This window comes from Typopeltis vanoorti, chromosome 13 (genome assembly GCF_054136105.1).
Source record: "Typopeltis vanoorti isolate ZY-2024b chromosome 13, IOZ_Tvanoo_1.0, whole genome shotgun sequence".
NCBI classification, from domain to species: Eukaryota; Metazoa; Arthropoda; class Arachnida; order Uropygi; family Thelyphonidae; genus Typopeltis; species Typopeltis vanoorti.
In genome coordinates this window covers 102116297-102143784 of record NC_143561.1, presented here as the reverse complement: position 1 = coordinate 102143784, position 27488 = coordinate 102116297, and the positions used below count along the sequence as shown (strand labels likewise).

The 27488-nt window shown below is 34.5% G+C and overlaps 1 protein-coding gene across 5 annotated transcripts in view; it reads right to left on the bottom strand.

The window, feature by feature from the left end:
- The window catches only part of LOC150100421 (myocyte-specific enhancer factor 2-like), a 287084-nt gene that overhangs the window by 136279 nt on the left and 123317 nt on the right, over positions 1–27488 (bottom strand). For 2 of the 5 annotated variants that reach the window (XM_090402908.1, XM_090402913.1), the window contains exon 1: positions 16948–17085. The exons of 2 other annotated variants lie outside the window; for them this stretch is intronic. The gene's annotated coding sequence lies outside the window, so the exon portion shown is untranslated. Of the gene's footprint in view, positions 1–16947; positions 17086–24605; positions 24717–27488 lie in introns of those variants that run through there. One more of the 5 variants, XM_090402912.1, reaches the window with a different exon arrangement.

Genomic DNA, 27488 nt, shown 5'->3' with positions numbered 1-27488 from the left:
TTTACCAAGTCCGGAAATCTGCTCGAGAAACCAAACATGGACCTTTTTCAAGCCACTTCAGGCCACCAGTAAGCCAGGCGGTGGTTTTACACCATATATATAAAGACAAACACATCCATCCCGAAGCTCGTTGGCTGTAGATTTAATACGCTAACAATTGGGCCAACCATAGCAGGCAAACATTATTGTCATAAATAAAATTGTACAACGAATGCTACTTTCAACATAAAGACTATATTTTATATCAGCTTTCGATTAGATTAGAATGATTATACAGCCACCTCGAATGACAAATAAATAACTAAATTAGAGAACGTAAGTTTCTGCAATAGCCAGTTGCTCAACGATATTTTGGTGTTTACAATAAAATGCACATACTTGAGTTCTCTTACTAACTAAGCTTATTCAAAATCAAAACTAACATAGGAAAAGTTAAGACATTGAAAACGTCATGTTTATTGTGAAGGATACTTGCAATATCTTATGCACTGGGACCTCAATTTGGCGAAGGAAAAAAAAAAAGTATATACAGTTGATTAGCGTAAATACGAAAATATGAGCAAACACAGGCGTACATGAATGGGCATTCTGCCAAACGACTGGTTTCGCCTTATGTCGAAACGAGAATTTTTAAGCAATGAGGTACTGATGAAAAAAAAAAAAAAAAAAAAGGAAAGCTCTGGAAAAACGACCAGTGTATTGAATGCCTGTTATTTGCAGTAAATATCAACACCTCAATGAAATGCATTTATATGCAAAATATTAAGTTCTTCTTCTTATTATTATTATAGCTAATAATAATAATAATAATAATAATAATAATATTATTATTATTATTATTATTATTATTATTATTATTATTATTATTATTATTATTATTATTATATATTGAGTTATTATTTGTTTTAAATTTATTTCATGAGATGGCATATCCCCTAAAGTGATTGGACTGGAGAGCATTTTTTAGCTTATAATGTAATGTAACATTTTGTTCTGTGTTTGTATTATTATATTAAAATATATTACTTTATTTATTTACTTTTATATCCACTTTATTTACTTTACTTTTAAATCTACTTTATTTACTTTTTTATAATACATGTAACGTTAGTTTTATTAAAATCATATTTTATGCATATAAATACAGAAATGTTATTGAAAGAACAGACGATTATGACTGCATCAAAACAGGTAAGGTTCGCTCAGTGAAACTGGATTAAATAAAAGTGCATAATTAATCAATCTGCTGAAAACCGCAAGGGTGCGTGAGTAAGTCTATCGCTTTTACGTTTGGCACTGTGGATAATCTCATTACAATTCTAGTTATTTTCTTACAGTGATTTTTATACCTTTCGTTTAATAGAATTTATATTCATTATTATAATATGTATGGTGACTTTCTGAGGAAAATCACAAAACAGATTTAAGTTGATTTTGCTTTAAGAAGCACTTTTAATAAAAGACGAAAAAATTCTTAACCCTAAATCAGTAGAAGATGATTTTATGAAAGAAACCAATCGAGTCTTCTCACGTAAGTACTTCGTCCAAATAGAATTTGGAACATAAATTTATACGCCAATAAATCTTTATTACAATAAGTATAATGCATATATTTAATACTAATAATAACTGATAACAACAACTTATATTATTTATATTCTTTCGTATTACTACGCTCATATAATATGAGCGTAGTTCATATAATAATAAGTAAAAAGCATTGTGTTAATATTATGACTATAGGAATCATTTCAGAATTAGATCAGAAGTCAAATATTAATTATGTATTAATTCGTGTAAATAAATGTAAACTATTCATGGTTTTGTTTTTGTTCCAGGAAATTATGTGATATTTTTTAAAATGCTTTATGATTTTAATTTTATAAAAACAAACAAGCTGTTTCAGAGTTTCGGGATTATTTACTTATCTCTGCATTTTTAAAATTTGTTTAACGTATATAAACTAGGCGTGTCGCTCTAAAAAAAAAATATGAAACGAACTGGGGAGGAGGGGAAGGGATCGAGAAAGTATGTCTTTAACAAATGGCTATCGCCTTTGACTACGTGTAAACAAATACAGGGCACATTACGTCATTAGGTAAGAGGAAAGGCCCAAAAAAAAAAAAGTACGGGTAATCACTAATATATGTGTGACGCTTGATCAAGCTCCTGAAAAAACGTGTCACGGATGTTACTTGACAAGGAAATTATGTTTTATCTCCCAAAGGGAGAAATTTTCTTCCCTTGTTTGTTGAAAGGTTCAAGTTGTAAGGTAAGAGTTATTTTCCAATCATTAAATCAGTTCTCGATGAGGGTATCTTACTATGGTACTCGTATGGGGAAGTGGGGAAACGTAGCACTTTCCAAGAAAAATATAAGGTATATAAATAATATTCAAACTGTTCGCAATAACGATTAAAACTGAAACCATTAATTATTAAATTACAGTTTCTTATTCGAGTCTGAACTTGAATTATGATATTCCAGAAATGTACGGTTAGTAAAAACAGTATACAAGAGCAAAGATCAGGTCAATGGTCGTGTTCATATGACAGAAGGTATATGGATCGTCAAGGAAAAAATTCCTCTTAATCACCCATCATTACGACACGACATCTGGAAAACACGGGGAAAGGAAGGGGGTACGCATTTTCCAGAGCGGAAAGTTATTATTCAGTGGACAACACGGAAAGATATCTCAGTGTATCATTCGTCCGTGGAGTTCAGTTCCACGAGATAACAGTGGGAGGGACAGTAAGGGTTGAGGGGGTGTATGGCATGGTCGTGTGGCCAGTGAAACACGGAAAAACTGTCCTCCGTATCGGCCTGCAGCCCATGTCTCTCCAGCGAGCTAAGAGGTGAGTGACGAAGTTTGTTGCCCTGCGAGCGTCATCTACTGTGACAAAGGAGCTAAATTAAGGCCCTGGCCCTGTTATGCACTGACGGTCACGTTCTGAGGAGTTGCCGGCTCCCCCTTTCTTCCACACAAGGGCCTTTAAGATCTCTCTCTCTCTCTCTCTCTCTCTCTCTCTCCCCTTCTTCCTTCCTTTCTTCCCCTTGGGGCTGATAAATCATTTGCGTTTCTTTTTTGTTTCTGTTTCTTTTTAAAGGAATATGTCTTTAGACGACACATTCGTGTTTCCATGTGGGCTAAAAATTCTGAGGAAGATGATGGAAAAGGATGACTACAGAAAGATACGTTTAAAAAAATGTTGTGTTCTCCGATCTTTGGCAAAAGTGAGTCGATTTCACGGACGCGATGTGAACGTTTGACAGCTGTATTTATGAAGTGCAAAACAGCTGCATGTGAACCAGAGCAACATCTTTCACATTTGTGTCGGTTTCCTTATTACTTGTGCGATGTGCGTTAGTTTGTAAGAATCTTCCAAGAATATTGCGTAAAATCAAAACAAATCGTTACCTATAAAAATATTTTGGCTTTCACATTGATTTTGTTTTCTTGGAACTTTAGAGAGAACTGCGAGGAACTAACAAAATATGGTTTTCTTTCTGAAGTGGACTATTAGACGTTAAATAATTTTTAAAACTTTATAATACTAAAGTTTCTGAAAATGCAATATTAGCATCACGGTATTTAATTAATGCTATGCTAGGATGGTACATCCTATCTACATCATCTGCTGCCAGCTGTGTGTATTATCTGACCTGTTTGTATCTTACTGAGGAAAAACTCTGTCAATTTCTTTATGACCGGCTAACTCACCTTCAGATGAAAAGCCCTTCTAACGGTTCTTCGCGTCTTAAGCAGTATTCGAATTCAGGTCTTTTTAATCAAAGAGAATTATCGTTACCGACTGAATTACGGAGGCTTTAGAATACATTTTTGTATACTTAACCTGTTGAATAATTTGTCTCTATTGTCAAATATATATATATATATATATGGCAATGTGACATAGGAGAGAATGTTTCAAACTTGAAGGGTGAATGAGATTATTGTCCCAACCAAAAGTGTATTGTTTTCGATAAATATCTAAACATTTTTCTACTATTGTGATAGGTTAATTTTCAAAAACACAGTAAGCATTTTCTCTTATTCATTTTTGGAATATTACAGGATGCAAGCTTGATTTGAAATGAAAATCTGAACAGGAAAGAACTATTATCACTTTTTGGTTATGTGAATCCATATTCAAATTCCAATAATGATCATTCTATAACGCTTGTGTGACTAACGTCTTGTTACATGAACTAATTCTGAACCTTAATCGATGATACGATAATGACTTTATCTTCTTTTATAAAAATAAAGCCTCTCCTCATCTCTCTCTCTCTAGAATACTTGCCAGAATTTTTTATGGTTTTCCGGGAGAAAAAATCGGCTGTTAGTTGTCTCTATAAAGGAAATATGGTATACCAGTTATAAGGATTTATCTAGTCGTCTCCTTCTCCATTTCTCTTCCTCCCAAGATTAATTTCTGTGAGAATTTACCTTACTTGTATTTCCTCCAGTTTAAGTAGTCGAAACTCTACAAAGTTGTGATTAACTGTGCTAGTTTCTTTCTTTTTTTTTCTTTTTTTTTATGTACTTGGTATTTAGTTAGATGTAAATGAATTTATTTCTAAGGAAGAAGCCGGTAAATGAACTGTTATGATACAATGCTGCCAAAATCGCATAATTCACCTCTTTGCAGACTCGAACTCGTGATATTGAACTTATTAACTGCCCATTGCGACTAGAACAGCTAAGAATGCTCAATAATACTGAAAAGCATACTCATGTACAGTATTAACTAATTACTATATCTGTCTAAATTCACTCTGGCGGGCACTCCACTCTACTCCTTCAAGTGTACTGCATCTCATCTTACACTTAGCATATTAGATTCAGTGGTCTCTCACGGCCAAGTAAGTTGGTTTTATAGAAACGTAATGATAAGGCGGTTAATCCTATCTCATAGTCTGCTATGGCTATCAAACGTTATGCTCTCTCTCTCTCTCTCTCTCGGTGGTTTGTTTGCCTTGGGGGAAAAAAAAACTCGGTTTTCCGGGAAGAAAACCTTTCCGCCTCGTCAAGAGACTTTATCTGAAAAGTCCTTATAAAATTCTTCGCGTCCTAGACACGGGTCTAGAATATAGATCTTTCCAACCAAAGAACATTGTTGATACCGACTGAGTTTCGTAGAGTTGATAAAATATTCTGTATAAAACATTATTTTCCCTGCTTTGGGACAGTCAAACAAGCGTATCCGAAATCTGTACAGCGGTCATTTATTATGCGGATATGAATTTAAAAAAAAAAAAAATCATGTTTCATGCATTTGAATTATAAACTGTTATTATTATGCCATTACCCATATTAAATATTAAAGATAAAAGCTAAGTACGTTTTATATATAGTAACCAATATTTCAGTGTGTGTGTGTGTGTGTGTGTGTGTGTGTGTGTGTGTGTGTGTGTGTGTGTGTAACAGAGATATACTTCGTCATATCGTTTTATAATAAGTTCTGTACATCAGTTGCTTATGTTGCTCATCAGTTGACGCCTCCGAGATCTATCTACTTATACTCTGAGATCTATCTATTTATCCCAAACTAGACATAAGTATTCCGTAATCTACCTAGGATATCATTATCGAAAAAAAAGCGCTACCTATGATCTGCCTGTCTCTTAGAGACAACGATTACAAATGAGAAGACAAACAGGAGTGTGGCTCCGGTGGGCTGATCATCGGACTTCCTGTGGCAAGGGATGTTTACTCCACAAAGCGGATATATGTCCGGCCTGTGGTCATACAAAACAAGGGCGTGGTAACGTTATTGTACGGCCACATAGTATATTACACTTGACTGCCGCAGACCTTTTACGCAACGATCTTGACACTCTGACAGATGACCATGAACTTGCTCTAGATCTGCTATTTCCTTCAGTCATGGCCAGTGTAAATACAGATATTAAGAAGTGGAATAGGAATTTGCTCTTCCCGATGCTTCACATGAACAAAAATGAAGGGGAAAAAAAAGAAAGAAAGAAAGCGGAATATTAATCTACAGATCAGTTGTTGAAAAGTTATTGACATTGAATACACTATCTACATTTCAACTCGATCGTTTTCTCATTAAACACTACTCTAAGAATTATATTTTCTTTCTTTCATTGCAGTTGCTATAGGCATATTTTTACCAGCTTTACATGCACAACCTGATCTGGGTAACTTCAGTTCCACTCTCATTATGCTCTATTAAAGAGACGTTAACTGAAGCAAAACAAGTGGCGCATGCCCAGTAGTAGTAGTAGTAGAGTTCTTAGTAAAATAATTTCTAGACTACAAAATACTCATTGTCCCGAGGTTCATTACGTGCCCACGTTTTCTCTCCCACAAACAGGAGACATGAAATACAGAGAAAGATGCTTGGCAGATCGTGAAGTTTTTTTTTTTTTTCTTTCGTTGCATGAGTGAATTTACTATATACAGAGACCATTAAACAATATTGTAGAAGATTTTAACTTATCACTAGATGGAATAATGAAAAGGAAGGTTTCAGGTCTCTCACGATATTATATTACTATGATATTTTAACAAAATTGACATGATAAGATATAATGTATGTCTTATATTATATGGCGATTGTAATTGTCTAAACAGAGGAGACTTTCATCACCTCCCCCCCCCTCCCGAAACAGCAAAGAATTCAAAGAACTGCTGAGTTGCTTCAAAGAGAAGTAAAGGGGATACAGCGTCAACCATATCAGAATTCATACTCGAATGCATAAATTCAAGTTTTGCTAGGAGACTCAACAGAAAGGTAATTTTATGCAAATTCCACCTACGAAAGATTATAAACCTATTGTATGTTTGGTACTGTTGAGGGACTAAGGATTAGATGATCCGTGAACTTTGCCTCTAGAGACTAGATATAAGCTTTTTCAAGGCACTTCAGTGCTTCTAATAAGCTGGGTGGTGGTCTCATACAGGATGATGAAAACTGTCTGCCATCTAAAGACTTACACGAAAACATCCGTATCATAGTACAATCAGAACCCACAGCCTGCGCTGGTGAAGCATGGAGACACTATTCACTCAGCCAACCATGCTGATGTATATGAGTATTTTGGGATGCGCGCGCACGCACACACACACGCGCGCGCGTAATTCCAATTCAGGTGAAACAGCAATTAGAAACTATCAAGCAAATGGCTCTATGAAATGGCTATATAATTCAGAAATTATATATGAAATCACTAATAGTTTCTCTCACCATCCTCCATGAAGAAGAAGTCCCGTTACTTATATACTCGTAAAAGGTGTTTATGGGTATGTTTACAAAGATTTTCAAGAAATTTCAACTCACCACTACCTTCTAACCCATCAGCCAAATCCGCAATCTTTTACTTTCTCCAAAAGACAAGCTGTCACCATTGCTGCTATCTGGTGTTTACCAAGGTCAATGTTCCTACTCCTTGTCTTATTTTGGTCAAATGGGAAGATCAATTAAAAATTATATTGCAGAAGTTTACAGTTATGATCAGTTTAAAAAACTTCAGAAATTTTGTCTGGCTAAACTTGGAATTGACCAGGAACAAGACTAAACTTCTGCATAGCTGTGAGTATGAATTTGAACGATTATTCAAAGAAATTGCTGAAACCGTACAAAATCGGCTTAACTTAAATAGTAATAACTGCCTTTCTATTCTAAATGTATGGTAAATATTGTGATTTTCTCTTTAAAAATAGAAAAAGAAAAAAAAGAAAATCGACATGATGGATCTTTGAAAAAACTCCGTTAAGTTTCCAAAATCGATTTCCTATATAGCAACGCACAATGTTTTGAATTGTGCAAGCATCCTACGACTTCCTGAATAAAATTTTGGGAAATTTACACTAATCGACTCATTTAAAACAAAAACGAACAAAATCAGTCGATGGGATCTTTAGGAAGAGATGCACAAAGTTCGAAAAAACACTTAAATATATATCTTCATCGTGAATACATTGAATAGAAAGATTTAGTTCTTTATCAGCATTCATTTCATTCGCACTGTGATCAGTCTGCCATATACCATGCGGTATCTTTCCTCACCAAACAAATTAACAGAGATGAAAAAGAAAATAGCTGCAACAATGCTTTTTTCCTATTATTCACAAAGTTTGATCGGTTAAGTTTTCAAAATCCGATTTTAAGGAGAAAATATTGTATTGAACAGAACTTCTTAAGAATTCACGATAAAACTTTTGGGAATTTGCATAATTTTCTGCAATCTACTCCACTTCCCCTTTCATTTAAAAGAAATGAAATGAAATGACAGCCTCTATTTCCACACAATCGGTTGTGTAATTGCTATTCTTTAAAATTACAGCCCGAAACAACTAGGACTATGATCTCAGAGAATGGAGGAAAAGCACATATTAAATATATATAGATAGACACACTTATAAAAGTTATCATTGTGATTACTTCATCAAAATGGCGTGGCTGTGAAATTCAAAGGACTGTTCCAATCAAAATGTTAACTTAAGAAGGGAAAATCTTGCCAGATTGGAATAATACATTTGTGAGCCTTAAATCCTGAAATGTCTATAAATTAATTTTCGCAATAAAAGTATAAATGTACGCAATTTTCCACTCAAAGCAGTTGTACATATTATGTTGGAACTGTATACCTAACAGTGATATATCTGTATATAGGAAACATTCAGAGAGATGAATGCTAGGGTTCTGGTGTACGCTGTCTAACTGACATCTACATATATCCCCAATTTTTCTTTCACGGTCATGTCATAACAGTGATATAAGATTTCCGAATAATTCCATAGAACTTGATGTTTTTCTGTTAAGACATCATATAGATTTGCTGAAGATAACATTTGATGACAGAACTGTGGCTTCGTATCTAGCATACTATGTTCTGCTCAGTAGATTTCTCTGTCTGTTCGTAGTATGCGATCTTGTGGTTAAACCACAGGCGATAAACTCCTGAATATTTCAGAAGACTGTGCATAGATTTAAGGCATCAAAGTACCGAGTATTCTGATGTAAAGGTTAAACATTGTTCTTATTTTATTCTCCTTGAGAATTTTGACAATTTTTATTGTAATATAGGTAGTATAGAGAAGAAAAATAAACCCTCATCATCAGAAGTGGACTGAGTTCGTTGACGGTCTAGTAGTATACAGATGGTACGTTTATCGCAGCGTTATCATTTTGTAGAAGCTGTTTGTTTGTAATTGGAGTTCTTTGGCTAATTCTTCCTCATCATTAATAAGTTGGCAATTTTACGCTCCTAGTGTAATAATAGGTTTGTATGGATCTATTAGTATGGATTGATTTTCTGAAGATGAAAATATTTAATTTTCCAGACACTTGAATTAGTTTTAAATCCAAGAAAGAAGCGAAACTAAACTTTAGTTCGGAAGTTAACCTTATATTGAGATGTTGGCTATTGAGGTGGTCTAGAAAAACCAAAAAGTGGTATCCGTGGTTCCAAATTATGACAGCGTCATTGACATACCTCATCTACATCTTTAGTCTGAGAAAATTCTTTAAAGGCTTTCTTTTCAAATGTTGTCCATAAATCCAAAAAATGTCCATAGACCCAAATGTTATACAATCTTTAAGAAGAGCTGTGAGTTTTTAAGATAATTTATCTCGTACTAACATGAAAAATTCGTACAAGATAAACGTTGGTAAACAAATTAACTACATAAGAGATATCAAGTTCGTCAAGATCGATGTTGTTGACAGAAGAAACGAAATTCAGATTTTTTAACGCTGTCGCTAAATGTTTAGAAAGATTATACGTTGGGCAGTCTAGATCTTCAACAACTAGAGTAGAAGTCATGAGCTCATGTCCTCTTTGGTCTCTGATATGCTCTTCGAAATTAAATTTTTCCGTGTCCAGTAGTATGGGATATTGAACTCACACCATAAGTGATACGCCCCAGGGTATTTAGTGGATCACATGGTTAAACAGACCAAACAAACCGAAATAACGATTGTAATATGATGAAGGGAATGAACAATGTTTTGAGGATTCTGGCTCGCTTGATAGTAATAAAGCAAGTATAGAGAAGAGAAATGTATCCTCTGATTTCTTCATTGTTAGATGTGCAATGAGCCTGCTGGTGTGAGATAAACCTTGAAATGATTTGTTTATCATAGGGAGGTATTAGTAAAGAACTGCAGTTCCTTAACTGGCTCACCTCACAGTTAATAAGACGGTAGTCGGTAATAAGCGATTAATCAGCACGAAGGTATCTATTTGATGAGTTTCTGGTAGAGTATGTTAGTTTTTCAGATGACTTGATCAGTTTTAGGGCTAACCACCTTATCCCAGAATTATAGTTACGAAATCCACAGACACTTGGAAAGTCGTGGGCGTTTAAGTATCATTTAGAATCCTGCTGCTGCTGCTGCTGATGATGATGATAATGATGACATCAGTGAACCATTTGTTTCTAGTTTATCAGTTAGTTTTATGTTCGGATATTAGTTAATAAGGTAGTTTTAGATATTCTGAAGAATATATTAAAATAATTCATATATAATTTTTTTCCTTAATTTGTTCTGAGAGGATAGGATTTTAACACATGGATTTCGTCACATGCTTTCATACAGAATAGAAGTTAGCCAGAACCGGAGGCATAGGACTTCTTATGGCTACACCCGAGTCCTGTTTATGTATTAGTAACTTAATATCTGAAGTATCTAGATGTTTTGAAATTGGGAACTCTACCCCGTCCTAAAGGACGGATGGGTTGAAGAAGAAATGTGTCCGTGTGAATGTTGGTAGAACTTGTTATCACACTTACCCGAGTCGAGAATCATTGTAGCATCGCCTTTATCGGCTGGAAGGATATTTCGAAATTATGCTTCAGACCCATAAGAGTTAATCTTTCAGATGGTGTGTGTGTGTGTGTGTGTTGGTGGTGGTGGTGGTGGTGGGGGTTCACTATATATTGTATGAGTGCTGATTTAAAATGTGTAATAGCTTGCACGTTTTAATTACGTTTTAAATTCACAGATGAAAATATTCGATATTTAAACTATACACTGCTTACAACATAACTAAACCTGTCTCTCATTGTATGTTTATGCATGCTGTTCTCTTGCGGTTGCCTCTGTCGCCTAACGCCCTGTCCCAGTTTTATTCAATTCAATTCTCTTGCATATTGTCAAGTAAAGTTTTGGATTATACAGTTCAAAAGATAGCAAAACGAAAGGTTCCGATTTGGAGAGCATTGCAAATACTACAGATCCATGGATTTTTCTGACAGAACTGATCATGTTGTATAAAATATAGAAAATTTATCGTGAGTAAGGTCGCTTTACTTTGGATGGTGAAACGGTTTTCAGAAACAAGAATTTTCTGGGAAGCTGAAAATTCTTTTCCCAGAAAATGTAAACATGCTTTAAGCAAATTATATCCCCTTTCTTTTCAATAATTTGAATGCATATGAAATGTGAAGTGTTTGCAGTAGGTTGAAGATAAAACAAGAATCAATGCCATAGAAGCTCAAGAACTTACCTCTTTTCCAGTGTTTATCTAGGTAGCTTAATCATTGCACTTATATAATAGCCGTAATCTATTTGCGTAATACATTTAAAACAATGCAAAATACACATTTATCCAAATGATATACAAAATAACTATTAAATATTTTAAATATCTACATTTGCCAACAACTGAACTTCAATCTCTATAAGAGATCTATCTTCCTTCTCGTTCATCCACGTTGAAACACTTAAGTAAATCGAAGAGTCAAGTGCAAGAATACTCTCTCATGACGTCTTTCAGGTTTTCTATAGAACGCTTATATTTAGGTCGCAATTTCAGTCAGAAAATTGCCTGTTTTCATATAAACAGAAGCATATTGTGTCACTTGTTTGTTCCATTTAATACCTTTGTCAGTCCTAGCAAGCATGCAGCCTCCGAATTCATTATATGTACATGAATGAGACACGGAAGCTTGCTACATTCTCTCTCTCTCTCTCTCTCTCTCTCTCTCTCTCTCTCTCTCTCTCTCTCTTTCTTTCAATTCTTTATAGTTGTGTAGAAATTGATGAAGAAATTTTGCAGAAATTAAATTGATGCTCAAGTCACTACCAATTGCATATGCTCTGATACTAGAAAATTTAAGACAAAAATGGAAGTATAAAAAAACATACGTTCATTCTCTTAAAAATAAAAATCAAGAAGAGCGCTATAAGATTCAGCATTCCTTCTTTTCTGGAATATAAAAAGACCGATCCTGGCGTGAATCTGCAGAGTTGGATTTCGAATTTAAAGTATTTGCATGGTTTTAATGGAATAGGAGAGGACAAGTAAATAACGTTAGGAATAAAGCCCCAAAACCTTAAAGGTAATACTGCACAAAGCGCGCATAAACGCAATTAGCATGATGAATAACGGTTTTAGAAACTACAAAATCAATACCGAATAGCGTGAAGCATTGTAAAGTATACGGAAAACAACAACAACAAAAAAAAAAAACTTCCCATGTTCTTTCTGAATTAAATGTATTATTTACCAATGAGTGTAGGCAACATCTGAGCACGTAGCTACAAAATACACTCTGTAGATATATAGCCTAAATAATATACTATTAAAGCGTATAGCCAAAAGGTTTCAGTTTGGCGTAAGATAAGATAAGATAAGTAAAATATTAAGATACTGCATACCATGTAGTAGAGCCTCCATAGCTCGGTTGGTTCCGATAGGGGTCCCTTGGTTGGAAATACATGGGTTCGAATCCCGTCTTTGATGCGAAGAACTCCTATCAGGGCAAATCAATGGTGAGTTAGCCAGTCTCATACGGAGGTGGAGGTATTTTTACCCGGAAACTTGGGTTTTTCGTCCATGAAAACGGACAAACTGATCCTATTGAAAAAGGAAGATAATGGGAAACCACCTTGTTCTATAATAATTCCTGAACCTGAACCTAATGGTTGGTGGGATAGCATTGCCATCCCACCAACCATTAGGTTCAGGAGAAGTACACATGCTATACGGTATAGTAAGATACTGTATATTTTAGGGTTAGAAAGTACATTGTCTTTTTTGTGCTGATTAGAAGGTGTGCTTACAAAAATTGCCCTTAAAAGTTAAGCATTTTTAAAAAATATGAAATTCAAATATGTAAATATATTTTTAATTTCATTTAAAAATAATTTTAATAAAATTGTTTAGAATAAAATGCAGTCTACCCGCCCTCCTTTTACGACCTAAGTAGTTCCTGGAAAACTGTCATTAAGGAGTGAAATCGAACGCCAAATTCCCATAGGCTTAGTGTGAGGTTATGTTCTTGAAAATACAGGCCAACTAATTATAATAGTATATCGAAATGGTATCTAAATAATGAAATAATTAAGAAACATATTAATTTAATCATGCAACAAAGGAAAAATGTTTACAGGATTTACTGTTTAGAGTTTTCTTAAAATAAAACTTTACATGTCGTTTCTTCTGAACTAGAGAGGGTTTTTTTTTCGATTAATTTTACTGTAGCATTTAAAGGCCGTAGCTAAGGCCTTCAAGCTTCATTTATTTTTCAAAAATTGTTTTATTCAAAATTGGATTATTAATCCAAATTTTTTGACCGGAGTCATTTGTTTCTTTAAACTCTGTTAAGTTTTGGAATGCAAAGGTAGTATTTTTCAATGCCATCTTCTTTAGTAGTAGCTTGCTCTGCTATTTCGATAAGTTCCTCATTGGTATGCTCTTTATCATGCGAGTTCAGCATTTCATTTACATCTTCTAGAGACTTCTAGAGCCAACCACACTCGTTGAAGATTCAAATCTGCGGCTGTCAATTAGCATGACAAATGAGCATAGCTTCTTTCAAATTACTTTTGGATTATATTTGGAATTTCATTCTAGGATTCTCTAATGGTTTTATATCATCCAACTGCTGAATTTTCGTTACACCTTGTGGATTATTGGGCTATCTTCCTGATCGACTGTCTTTATCTAGGCGCAGCGAATCACAGCAACAGTTTAAAAAAAAAACTTAAATATGTATGCAATATTTGTGACAGTTATTAGATAAAAAATAATAAATCATGTTGATTTGTTTATTAGGAATCATTCATACTAGTTAAAAGTAGAATAAAAGTAAAATATTTTACGGAAAATAACAACAATCGAATTTATGCTACCTTCTTTGAATTGTCTACTCACTGTAGAGTGTAACAAAGATAATTCGTAACAAGGATCTGAATCTAAAAGATTCAGATCTGCCTTATTTAATAAAGTATTAAATTTTTTGTGTCCACACCTTCAGTTTTTATTTTTTAATATGTTACAAGTGCCACTGAAGACTCGATTCATACTAGTTAAAATATTTTATTCTCAATTGTATGCTGCGGTCTCAATCAGTTAGCAACGATGGCCTCTTTTCTGCGGCCCGGCTTCACATGGTCATAATAGAAAATGTATAATAGTCGTAAAAACGGGGAGTCGTAAAGCGGAGCTCTATTGTAACTCAAAGTTGCAAAAACCTAATGAAGATCTATTTTATTATTTTTTATTATTATTATTATTTCGAAACGAGTTTTTTTTTAAGTTTACACTGCCAATCAATACACTGTATAGTTTATATTAACATAATTGGATATTTAGATATTTTATTCCTGATTGTGATTCCTTTCTAATATATATATATATATATATATATATATATATATATATATATATATATATATATAAACAGGATGTCATTATACTGTAGTTATAGTTATGATGCACTGCAAGCCATTATTGAAAGGGAGTTTAAAAGATTTCAGAAAGAATAACATAGCGTGCTCACTCGCCCGGTTAAAATCTTGACTGGACACAGTCGAGTGGCAAGACATATATATATATATATATTGAAATTTTGATAATTATCCACTCCATTAGTTTTGTAAATAACTAAACTTCTCTTCACGCAAAACTAGAACGGAATATAAACAGGCATACCCAATAGGTGTTTTTTTTTTTTTTTTGAGGAACAATACTTCTGATTACAATTACAGTACTCAGGAGGCTCAAGTTCATGCATAAGGAATTACTAAAATAGCACCTGTATTTCTCTTAAGGGACTGATATTAACTCGAGCTCACCTAATTGAATAATTTGATAAAGACTTTACTTCCCACGTATGTTACCTGTTATGAATTAAGATTTTATTGTCTAGTGCACATTCAATTGGCCTCAACATAAGGAAGACGAATGCCCTCAGTAAACCGAAACAGGTCAGATCATGACAATCTTAAGTACCTAATGTGATAATAAACTAATAAATCCTCTACTCGTTAACCGAACAGTTATGAAATAAATCCAATCGTGTAAATGGTCTTAATTTGTTACATTATAACTAAAATGAATAAGTACAAATATGTCTAATAATTTAAAACAAGCAAGTAGGTTCTGTATCTGTGCTGCATCAGCTTGGGCTTCGGATAATAATCTCTTTTGAAATCAAATACAATTCGGAAAAAATTATCTGCTTGTCTTAGAACACCACGTTCATCCGGATATAGCAGAGACTACCAGAGTCGACGATCTATTAAACAATTTGAGCTCCTCTATATTTAGAAACAACCGACTTCCGTCCCTTTGTATTAGTCTCAAAAGAGAGGAAATAACATCGAATGGTATACTTTGATCTGGTGTTGAAACCAATATTTTTTTTATGTCAATACCGGAAAAAAACGTACCCTCATTGCGATATTAAGAAGAAATCTGGAAAGGAACGGAGCTAGAGCAAAAATGATAACGATAGATTCAGCTATATGGCCCACAAGCTGTAAAATAAATTAAGGATTCAGACTAGGTGGAAGAAACTTTTATGTTCATTCAATACATGTAAGCAGAACTTAAAAATGAAATTAAAATTTCATATTTTCTCGTGATTTGAAATGTTCAATGAACACGATTAATTCCTGTAATGACGTTAATATCTCTCGATTTAGTTCCTATTACATGTTCACAGCATCCTAAACTTGGGCACATCTTATACGTGTTTTTTTTTTTTTAAATAAAAATATAACTCTCCAAACTCTTCTGTTAAGATTAACTAAATGAAGAAATTTAATACTTAAAAATAATTAAAATGAGTATACATTACAGAAAACATATCTGATTATCCAAGTAAAATATCAATAATATTAAAAAAATCAACAAACCTTTTAAGATAATATACTGAAATACACAATACTACTTAGATGACAAAAATATATGTATAGTAGGATGTTAGAAATGTCGGTTTTGTAAAACCAGTTTTCCATATGGAAAGCTTGTGCCAAATGACAAAGTGGATCATCGTGAAAAGAAAAAAAAAATTTTTTTTTGAAGGAAGAGAAACATTTTAGAGGCCATTACTGTTATACAGAAATGTGTCAGCTTGATAAAATTCCCAGACCCGGTGATAGCGGACGCTTTCCAAACATGGATGACAGTGGCACTAAGTACTTCCTTATTTCAAGAACTACGTCACATTTACGCAAGGAAGAAGCAAGTTTTAGTGATGCATGGCTTTTTTCTTGCACATTACGAAAACTAGTGCGATGTATTATCGAATATTAGTTAAGTCAGATATCTGGTGACTCGAAATTAAAGATTAAAATTGATAAAGCTTATTAATTTCAGATGTTATTTGTTAACTCTCTGCCGCCACATATTAAATCATCCAAACTCAAGAGACAAAATCTAATCCCATCAATATCCCATAATTCCTTGCGCGAATGGTGCGGTTTAAATATTAGTGGTTCTGAAAACAACAATATAAATCATGAAACGTTGAAGCGGCCAGATTAGAGATATTTTGACTTCATCCAAATGCATACAGGGCCATTTTGGAAAAGCGTACCCACATAAAGGACGGCCTCATCGACTCGTGTGAAACGGAGCAAGAGTTAACAAAGGCCTGCCAGTCGCCACCCATAATTTACAGACCAAGTGAACTTAGTTCCCAACTACGCTCGCTACATTTGGCACCTAACTTACCTGAGATATTTCTGGCAACACGGTCTCCAAGGAGGAGGAGCAGCAACAGCGCGAGCGTATGCGGCCAGCAGCTCCAGACACTACTAGGGCTATGACACACTCGAGTCGGGGAGGGCCAAAAAGGAAGGGGAAGAATCCAGTCCGAAACCTCTCCTGGCTAGCCTCGTACCCTACCCTACCCTAACCCCTACAGTGAGGCGTTCCTTGTCCTCCAAACTCAGGTTTCAAGGGATGCTGGCGTGGACCAGTTTAGTTTCCTAATTTGGAAGCAGGAGAGATCCCTTGGCAGGCGTCCCGCATCTGCTACAGCTGCGGGAGATGATGTGTCGAGCCACGGGCCAGGCGGAGGGCTGGGGAAAGAGACGGGGGAGGAAAATGCTAGGCGAGCGATCGTGTGTACATCTCAGTGGCACAGGAAGCGAGAAGAGCCACGCGGCTGGCAACATGCCAGCATACGCCCCAGACAGGACTGATGCCAAGGAGTGCAAAAGGCAATTGCTGAAAGATGTGGAATAGTCCGAAGAGAGAGAGAGAGAGAGAGTTCTTCATGGGATGGTGCTAATGAAGCATCATTGTCCTACTCTGCCTAGAAACAGAGCGAGATTACAATGTTTTCCAAGAATCTCAGGATAGAAGAGTAAATTGAGAAGAATATTTACTCCGAGTTTGTCAAGATTAACTTTACCTACCACATCGGTTGAAGTGGGACATGAATGACTGAAAATACTTAAAATTTCAGAAGCAAAATAATGAGTCATATAAAAGACAAAATCGAAAAATAAATAAATAAATAAACTCCCTTCTAAAACGACTAAAAGAAAGTAAACAAACTTTGGGCGCTCTTACATTTTAGAAGGGGGAGGGGTAACAGCGAACATGTATTAATAAAATTATAGAACAAAGTTGAAACAAACTGCACTTGATTACGTATTGAGTTATTTGTCAAATGAGTATAAGCTAGACAGTAAAATATTTGTTTAAAAAATTAGAATCTCATCTCCATCACGACTGTTCTTATAACGATTTCAGGTTCTGTAATATCATTATCAGTCTGGAATGAAAACAGAAATTAAGTTTAGAAAGAATTAGTTTTAAAACTTGGAATTAGTTTTAAAAAGTTTTTTATTTTTTATTTTTATAACAGTCCTGCCTAGGAAAGATTCAGAAATTACAATTAGCACAACCATACTATGGATGGACTAAGAGTTAGAAAGTAAGAAGTTATTGACTTTTTTTTAAAAAAATTCTGGCTTGAAGTTTTCTGTCAGTTTTACAATCGAAATGTTGAGCGTATTTGAACATTAACAGTGCAAGTGATTAATAAATGGAACGAAAAAAATGTTATTAACATCTAATGTAGACAACTGTGCATAGCAGCTTTTTGGAAAAAATGCTAAACAACGTTTGCTCCCAAAGACAAAGTTTAAAGGAAGAAAAAGTAGAAGAAAGTTTAGTGAGTTGTATATTGGCGACCAGCTGTTACAAATGATTAACAGCTGTTACTGTATAAGTATACTACACGTTTTTAAAGCGTGATCTGACGGTAGGTTCTTCCGGATATTAATTAGGATAACAATTAATTATTGATTTGTTAAACGCAGTAAAAAATAAGTAGCCATGATTTTCATGAATCTTCATTCCGTTAAATTGACCTTGAAAGATAACAGCAAATATACGGTTTCATAGAAATGCAGAAATGCAATTTGAAAAAATTTAGGAAATGCATGCGAAAGAAAAAAAAAATTATTCTCCAAAGAGTGAAATTTGAGAAAATTATTGCTTTGATCTTTAAATTGTGAATTGATGGTGACTAGCTGTCGTAATGTGTAAGGAGGAAAAGTAGAATTACAGGCGATGAATTAATAATAATAATAATGTTATTTTTATTATTTTTGTTATTTATAGGCACAAAAAAGATTAATGCCGGCTTATTCAAATGTGTAATATTTACAATGCATTTTACCAAAGAAAAAAACAACTTTAATTTGAATGTTGTCTGACTGTCGTCGAATTGTGGACTATTGCCTAGCGGCAGCGTAAGCAATTGTCAACATTGTAGCGTTAATTCCACCTAGTAATCACATATAGCTCTTACTTTGCGTTTAATCCTTAACCATTTTTCCATTCAATTATAATTTCTACAAAATGCTAATATTACGCTATTCTCAAATAATATTTAAAATTAATATTTCAAATTTTTCTCAAATTTGACCGTGTTATGATGCTTATAATTATCAATTTTATTTAATCTTTTTTTTTTTTAGGCTTAAAGTGAAATCAAAAGTATGTGCAGTTCTCTTAGTTTAGACCATAATATATTGTGGAATACCATGTTGCTCACATTTCTCACAAGCCTCGATTAATGATTATTTTTCATAATGAATTTTATCGATTATCCACTTAAGAAATTTCGTCGAAATTCATCTAATATTTCAGATGAATTTCAGAATATTAGATCAACAAACCGAAGAGCAAGTGTACAGAGCCAGATGCTTATTATCTATGTATATATTTAGATGTTTGTATATATAGAAATCATCCAACGCAGTCATACGGAAATTAGACCTCAAACTTTCCTCGATTGTAGAAATTGTCAAACAATTTGACAGTTTCTATGCAAAATTTTACTTGCGAATATCAAATACGCAAGTATTCGTAAAACAAAAGAAAATGCAAAGTGTGAATATCTATAAGTATATTGTTACTAAAATAAAATAAAATAAAATTCTCGTGTGAGAATATGTTCTCACATTCATCAGACAGAGCAGGATACATGCTATTGAATCATTCATCTTGTTATTGACTAAGAGCTTCTCATAAGAAATACATTGCGAAGATGTTGCAAAACAAATGCATATCGGCTCACATCTCACAGAAGGGAAATTTGTATTTGACTTGAGAGATGGCACTATTGTACCACATTAAACAATTAGCCATGAGTATGAAAACCGCCATCATCATGATTATGCATTATGTCTTACTTAGAACTTTGTTTGTGTGATTTTTATTGCGAATTATTTTCTCGAGCCTTTCGAAAAGAAACAATACAAGTATGCATTGTTCGGGATGTGGGGGGGGGGGAAGGCAATCTTAAGTGCACTATTATTGTCATTGTATCGGTCATAGCTAACACAGTGGACAAAAATGTAAATTTCCAGTATTTTTTAGAATTGTCTGAACTCAGATTCATGTAATCTTTATATTAGTAAATTTCCGCCAGATAAACGGTATGTATATGTTGATTTCCTTATTATTATTATTATTATTATTTAAATTCCAATAGTTTCTCGACTCTAGAAGATGAAACGAATTCTCTAATTCGCTTTCTAAATGTCTTCATTGAATCCCGGTTAATTTGTTTCGGGAATATTTTTTTTTCAGCGTGCCAGATAATATTTCATATCATAAAGAATTAAAGAGGATTTTGGCAGATCAAAGTGTGGTTATTAAACATTTTAGAGATAATAAATCCGTTTATGCCTCCGTATGATTCTCGTCTGAAAACTGATGCAGCAGTTTTCATTCTTCATCGACTTGTCAGCGATGCTTTTAATGATTTAACACCCTGCATGTAATGCCGAAAATTAATATCTGAAAAACCATATAAACGTTGTAAATAGTTCTTGTAATAAATATGGTAGATACATTAACGCTCAAACTTCCTGTTCTTGCATGCAGGAAAAAGATGGTATTGCTATAACGAAGATGCTGCCAAACAGCTTATGAGTTTTCATTCAGAAGAGTTCTGATGTATAAGGCTCATAATAATTAGAAAATCCTTGTTCATCATGTGCTTCAGACATTAAAGCTCTAGCTTGACGCATTTTGTTTTAATATTTTAGCGTTTCTGCAAATATATTACAAGCGAATAAAACTCTTCGGCAGGCCAGAGCGTGTGCATCCGAGATAAAAATTTGACTTTAGCTTTGAAAATGTGTTTCATATAATTTCTTAACAGAATAGAAACACGTATAATCTCTATTCAAATACATGGATATCATGTATTTGAATAGAGAAAAAAAATGATTGCATTATCGTGTTATCAACATTACAAGTTCATAATTTTAATTTTATCTATTACGCGTCGCCAGCCTAGCTGTCTGGGGTTGAAGTATTCGCTTTCGATCCAGCACTGTTGACATAGATATTTTCTTAAAGAAGATATAGATGAATTTAACTATCCTGTGTGAAGCTACCACCCTGCTTACTGCACTCCTAAAAGGGGTTAGAATAAAGTTCTATGTTTGGTCTCTAGAGCAGGGAATTATCTAGCCATTAGCCCATCCAGGTACTGATAGTAATGTACTATAGGCTAACAGCATTTCACGAGTGATATTCACATTAAAAAATAATAATTTTTGCATAATTAATCCGAAATGTGCACCCAGTTTTCGCCATTACGAGTACAGATTTTTTGCTTAAGTGAGTCAGCTTCATATATAATATAGGTCCAGGTAGAGTGTTACAGAGTTCTTCGCAATAGTTGTCTGTTCGCATCCATTCTCATTGCTCGTTCAGTTAATGGGACAAAACTTACAAAAAGTTGGAACTTATACCGTATAAGATCAAGCATGGAGAATATAACCCACTATATTGTGAAGACCCAAAAGTCCTTTGTATAGTGAAGTCAACAATTCCGTTGTACAAAATTTTCATTGTGTGTGTGTGTGTGTGTGTGTGTGTGTGTGTGTGTGTGTGTGTGTGTGTGTGTGTGTGTGTGTGTGTGTGTGTGTGTGTGTGTGTGTGTGTGTGTGTGTGTGTGTGTGTGTGTGTGTGTGTGTGTGCGTGTGCGTGCGTGTGTGACGAAAGAACACAGCACACAGAGAACATAAGAAAGATAATGGTAGCTATGACCAAGCAGAGGCCCTGACGTTAAGGGTACAAAAAATAAAAATAAATAAAAGTGAAAACTTGGCTGATCCGAGAAAAATCCTTACCTTCATTTCACATAAACGCTGAATGTGATGAAGATGGAGATTATTTCAGACATCTATAAGATAAATCCTCTGCTTTCTCAGAATATATAATAGAAAGTACAACAATATAGAAGGGATTTTTGTAGATCCTCAGATATGGAAGTTGACTTCGGGTAATTCGAAAGGACAATAAAAATGTTTGAAAATAAGCATGGGATTGGCTTTAAAGGCATTGTTAATATTTTTAGGAGACACAAGGACGCAAATCACTAAACTGCAGTATAAGTTTCATATAATCTGTATAATATTTATTCGAAAAACTCGGAGCCGTTAGTTATCAAGGCATTAAATAAATGGAATAAAGATTTTAGGAATCAGCATCATGGTTAAATAATGCTGGATATTACGTATGAAATTGCGTCACTTATTAAAAACATTTTGTAAAGTCTGTATGTGATTAAAAAAAATACAAGGAAGGAAATGATCGTGGAGAATCATAAAAATGTGTGTTTCGTAATTGCATTTGTGTATAGTGTCATTATCACGATGACTGAACCCAGAGCTGTTTTCTTAATTTGCGATTAAAACGGCCCAACTCGAACGACTCATTAAATTTTAACAGATAATATAAATACCAAATTTCATCGGTCCACGAAGTAAGTGTTACTTTAATTTTAACTGTTTTGTCAATAACATGCAATGACAACCGGGGATTTTTTTCAGTCTTGATCCTAGGGCATGTTTAATAGAAAATACTGAACTGAAGCATTACTTGTAACTGTTTATATACAACAGTGAAACTGTGAAGAAGAAAATTTCGACATTTTCTTTGTTTTTGCGATAACTCCCATGATGTCAACAAAGTCATTTTATTCAAAGTACTCTATCGAGTGGATGAACTTTTGTAAAAATCCGACGAGTGTGTTAACGCGTTTCTTTCTTTTCTTTTTTTTTTTAATTATTACTCATTTGGCGAAACGTATGTCAAAAATGAATATTTTTGACGTACATTTATATGCAATGAAACCGAATGATGGAAATTCAGTCATTAAAACCATAACTTATAAACAGGTTAAATTCGCAGGTCTATTTATAGTTCTAGGAATCGTTCATTCAAATAAAACAGATAATATGAATGGGTTAAGATACAAGTATTTGCCAAGAAAAGTTTATTTGCAGAAGTCACGCTGCTTTAATGTAATATTTCAGTCATATGAAAATACGAACATCGTTTTACACAAAACGTCTACGTATTTTCTGATCGGATCTTCTTTTTCTGGTATTTTACAACCATACTGTTGATCAGTATTTTTATTAACAGCGCTTCGAGACTTGGGCATCATCTTCTTAACTGTGTTGTTAATATTATTCCTTGCTTCCCCCCCCCGCTGTGCGTTTACCTACAGCTCAAGAGAAAATAACTGTATCGCGAAAGATAAGTAACCCTGTTATAGTCTTAAAAATTGAAATTGCATCATGGCATAGGGATGAAATCCAATACGCCATTCATTTGGAACATAATCACCTTCAAGGACTGTAGCACCAATTAGACTTTCCCATCTATCTTGGTGAGCTGGACGGGAAAATTGAAGTTACTGAAGTATTTCAATACAAAACAATAATGAAGCGCTTCTAAAACTTATTTATTAACTTATAAAGCGGACTTCTCAGTCGTATTTCTTCATTTATTTAATAATGAAACTTTTATCTTTAAACAATTTTAATTTGATGCCCACTTCGCCGGACAGCTGGCTTCGCACTAAGCTAAATGCACTATTTTTATAAAGCGGTTCTCTTTACATAAGATAAAAGAGCAACTGTCGAGAATTCGGCCGCTGATTTGACTGGTTTATGCGTATAAGAGATAAACAGATCATAAATTACAATGACATCAGTGACTGGAAAAGTTTATTAGCTTCTCGGCCATACTCATCAGTATTACAGAGAAACACACTCTACAGGCAGAATATTCAGGAAAATGTTGAAATGTATATGGAGATGAGCTTGACCTACTATAACGATTGCTTTGTAGATCGATGTTGCTAATTACAAAGGAAGTTGAATGGTAGAGGAGGAGGGAAACGGTGTGGCATTCCTAAAAAACAGTACTTGTATATCGGAACAGTTAGTAAACGAAGACATAGCATACATCAATTGCGTACTTAATAAACTGCTCTAAGAGGTAGAACAGGAAAACTGTCACCAAATATGTCTTTGTTCTCCTGATTAATTACGTAATTAATTAGAGATACAAACTTGAATACTAAATCTAGTGTTATTAAAGAATACAGAAGTTTTAGTCAGTCGCTGTTTTAGCATCTTGATAGTGATAGACACTAATAATGGTATGAGGTCGATAACAATTTCTCACAAACCAGTTTTTCATAATAATCAGGTTCAAGGGGATGGTACCATACTAATATAAACAAATTCAGGCAATTTCTGGATTATGGAACATTCTCTTCTAAGAATGGATAAATTTGCACGAAAAATACAGTAGTGTTTGTGCGAAAGAACATATCAGTATGGAAAACTGATATATTTTCTATACTGATATACAGTATAAAAAGAAATTGTTTTACTCATATTTTACTTATATTTATATAATCGTATCAAGCCACGGTATGAATTCATTCGCTTCTTTAAGCAATGTAATGTTCGCATATTATTTTTAGAGAAAAACAGAGTATCATCGATAACTAATATTCAAAAGAAGACGCAGATTTTGACAATAGTACTTACCACTAGTTTAAAGACTACTAGTTACTCTGCGCGGCTATCAATTCTTCGCCACTAACAAGCACCCTAGTTCGGTAGGACAACCAACTGTGGCTTGACAACTCTGTCGTGTTAGAAGTGGTACTGCGGGTGTCTGTGAATGTGTCTGACCGATCTGTTCTTAACTCCTCCTTCTCCCCTAATCACAGTGGAAAGTAGTTGAGACGCAACGAACCAAAACCGCGGGAGTGTACAAACCAGCCGCAAAGTACTGAACAGGGATGGTACAAGTTCATCAGTGGTTACACTTCATCAAACCGCTCAGTTATCCCTCCCCTAAACGAAACATGCTTTCCCCCATTCTTTCTACAGAAGGCGACTACAGTTGGCCTTTTTTTTTTTTTTTCCAGGTCAGAGCGGATAAGCCTATGACGCAAAACAAGACGACCTGCTCTAACGGCTGTATGCCACCCTCACTCTAACTAAGATCTCCCTTCTCGAAGTAGCAGCTGGCCGAGGTCAGCTGTCAACAAGGTGTTGGTCAACAACCATTGTTATACCCTCTTGTGACTGACTGTCACTGCATGCGTATAGCAACCCCTGACTGTGCCACACAACCACTTTCAATTATCCCATAAAAAACAACTTCATATAGAGAAGGAGCCATGCCACGATGGCGTACCGAATACAGCATGTATTGGGTACTGAGCATGTTTTAACCGAAACATGCTCGATAGTAATGAAGATCTTTCGAGCAGCTGAGACAGAAACATATTATCCATGATGATTCTATGCGAACTTTTAATAAAAAAATGATACTATTCTCTTCATGTTTCTCTTTACGAATATTCAGAATTATTTTGTAAAGTGATAAGCAGCGCAACCATATAAGTCAATTGCACCGAGGCAGAGAAAACTCCATTTCTATGATATTAAGTATAGTATTATTTAGCAGCGTGAGTTATATTATGCTGGTAAAGATCTTAAGAAACAAACAGAAGACTAACTTCTTGTTGTTGAAATCGCTAAATTAACAGCTTCCGGTGATAACAAAATTCATCAATGACAGTATCCCTGGAAGGGGGGGATCAGTTCAGCAGAGAGAGAGAGAGAGGGGAGGGGCACACTACAAGTATTTGGCTCCTGTTTTTTGGCTTAATTACAGACACCAAACGTGTCACTTTAACCATCACAAGAAGGATAATTACAGAAAAACATCTTTTATCCATACCCCTCTTCAATCTCCCACTGTCAACGTAAAGAGTTGATCTTGGAACTATCTTGCAAAAAGGAGGTGCAATAATCGAGCAGTCTCTGAGGTCTAATCACCTGGCCAAACAACGCAGATTTCTACTTATCTGCGTAACCGGCAGCTTCAGCCCACCAACAACGGGGGATAAAAGTGGGGAGGAGACATCGTTGGGGAGGAAGAGCGTGTAGAGCCAGCTGGCAACAAGAGCTCTGGGGACTGTTGCTTCAGACTTGGCATCACTCCAAGGCCTGTAACCTCGGGGACAGCGGAAACGGGAGATATTCCAGCTGCTCTTCTGTCGCTGCTGCTAAGCATCTCACTTCTAAGCCTCCTAATCATCGTACACTAAAGATGCCGAGACGAAGACGAAACGATACGGCACAGTGCCAGCGGCCGCGAGATTAAGTCACGGCATTTTTTTTTCTTATTGTTATTTATTTATTATTTTGCGTGTTGGCGTGCATCTACCTAGCGTTCGCCCACTCTCTGACGTCATTTGTGGTGTTATGGTTATGAATTGATATCCTAAACATATGGTACTCTCGTCACCAGTGAACTATGACGTCTGTTTTCAGCATCCTTGCCGTCCATGGTGTCTGAATAATCAATTCTAAGGATGCTAAGTGAATAGGATGCCAAGTCTAAAACAATAAAATATTTCACTGAATGAAGCCTTGGTTTTCTAATTGTATATCCATTTAGATCTGGACCTTACATCTTTTCAATAACTAAATAATTATTTTTGCTAATCTTTCATCTCTCATTCTATTTAAATAGAAGCATGCCTTTGTATTACATTTGTTTGCGCATTTCTAGAATACTAATATAATGTCAAGTTCCTTTGTAATGTCTCTTTAATATGTTTCGTCTAATGATTTCTTCTGTTCATTTCACTAAGTTCCCTTAAACCTCTTATATATCAGAGCTTTCGTTTTCATTTTTCAATCGCCAGTTTTGTTTACATTACTGCAAATATCTTCTAAACTCCTTCAAATACTGTTTTGTGTGCTACTACTTTTGTTTATTTGTTAATTTCTCTCTTATTCCATGTAGGGTTGTATGATTAGCATTCCAACGTATCTGCTAATCAAATTAGATATATTAACTCAGTTCTATTAACTATTTCGATATTTCATCTCCACTTTAGCTACAAATTATGCAAAATAGTTGAAATGTTCTTTATTAGGATGCAAATGTTCGACAGAAAACAAAATGTCTGTCTTAATCATTCTTGGGAGCAAAGGATGCATTTCGATGCCAGAATTGTCAGTCACGCTCTAAAGAACACAAAAATGCAAAAAAGTGCTCATAGAAAATTTCATATTTTTATTATTATTTTTTTTAAAATAAATTTGCACACTTCGTATTCACATTGGCTAAGTCTGGAGACTTGTTGAGAATTTTTAAAGGACAAACTAATATAAGAATTAGATTCAGACTTAAGCTTTTGATGAAGTACTCATATTATCATGAAAATAGATATCACGACGAAAGAATCCGAATTTTTGAACATATTTTCTAACTCTAAATTGTAACAATTTCTTCTTAAATTCTAACTTAGGTTCATTAACTTAAAGAAATTACTATATAACTATGTATTAGTTGTATTAATAGTAATAGAAAGAATAATTTCGCTTTATTGCCTTTGTTATAGT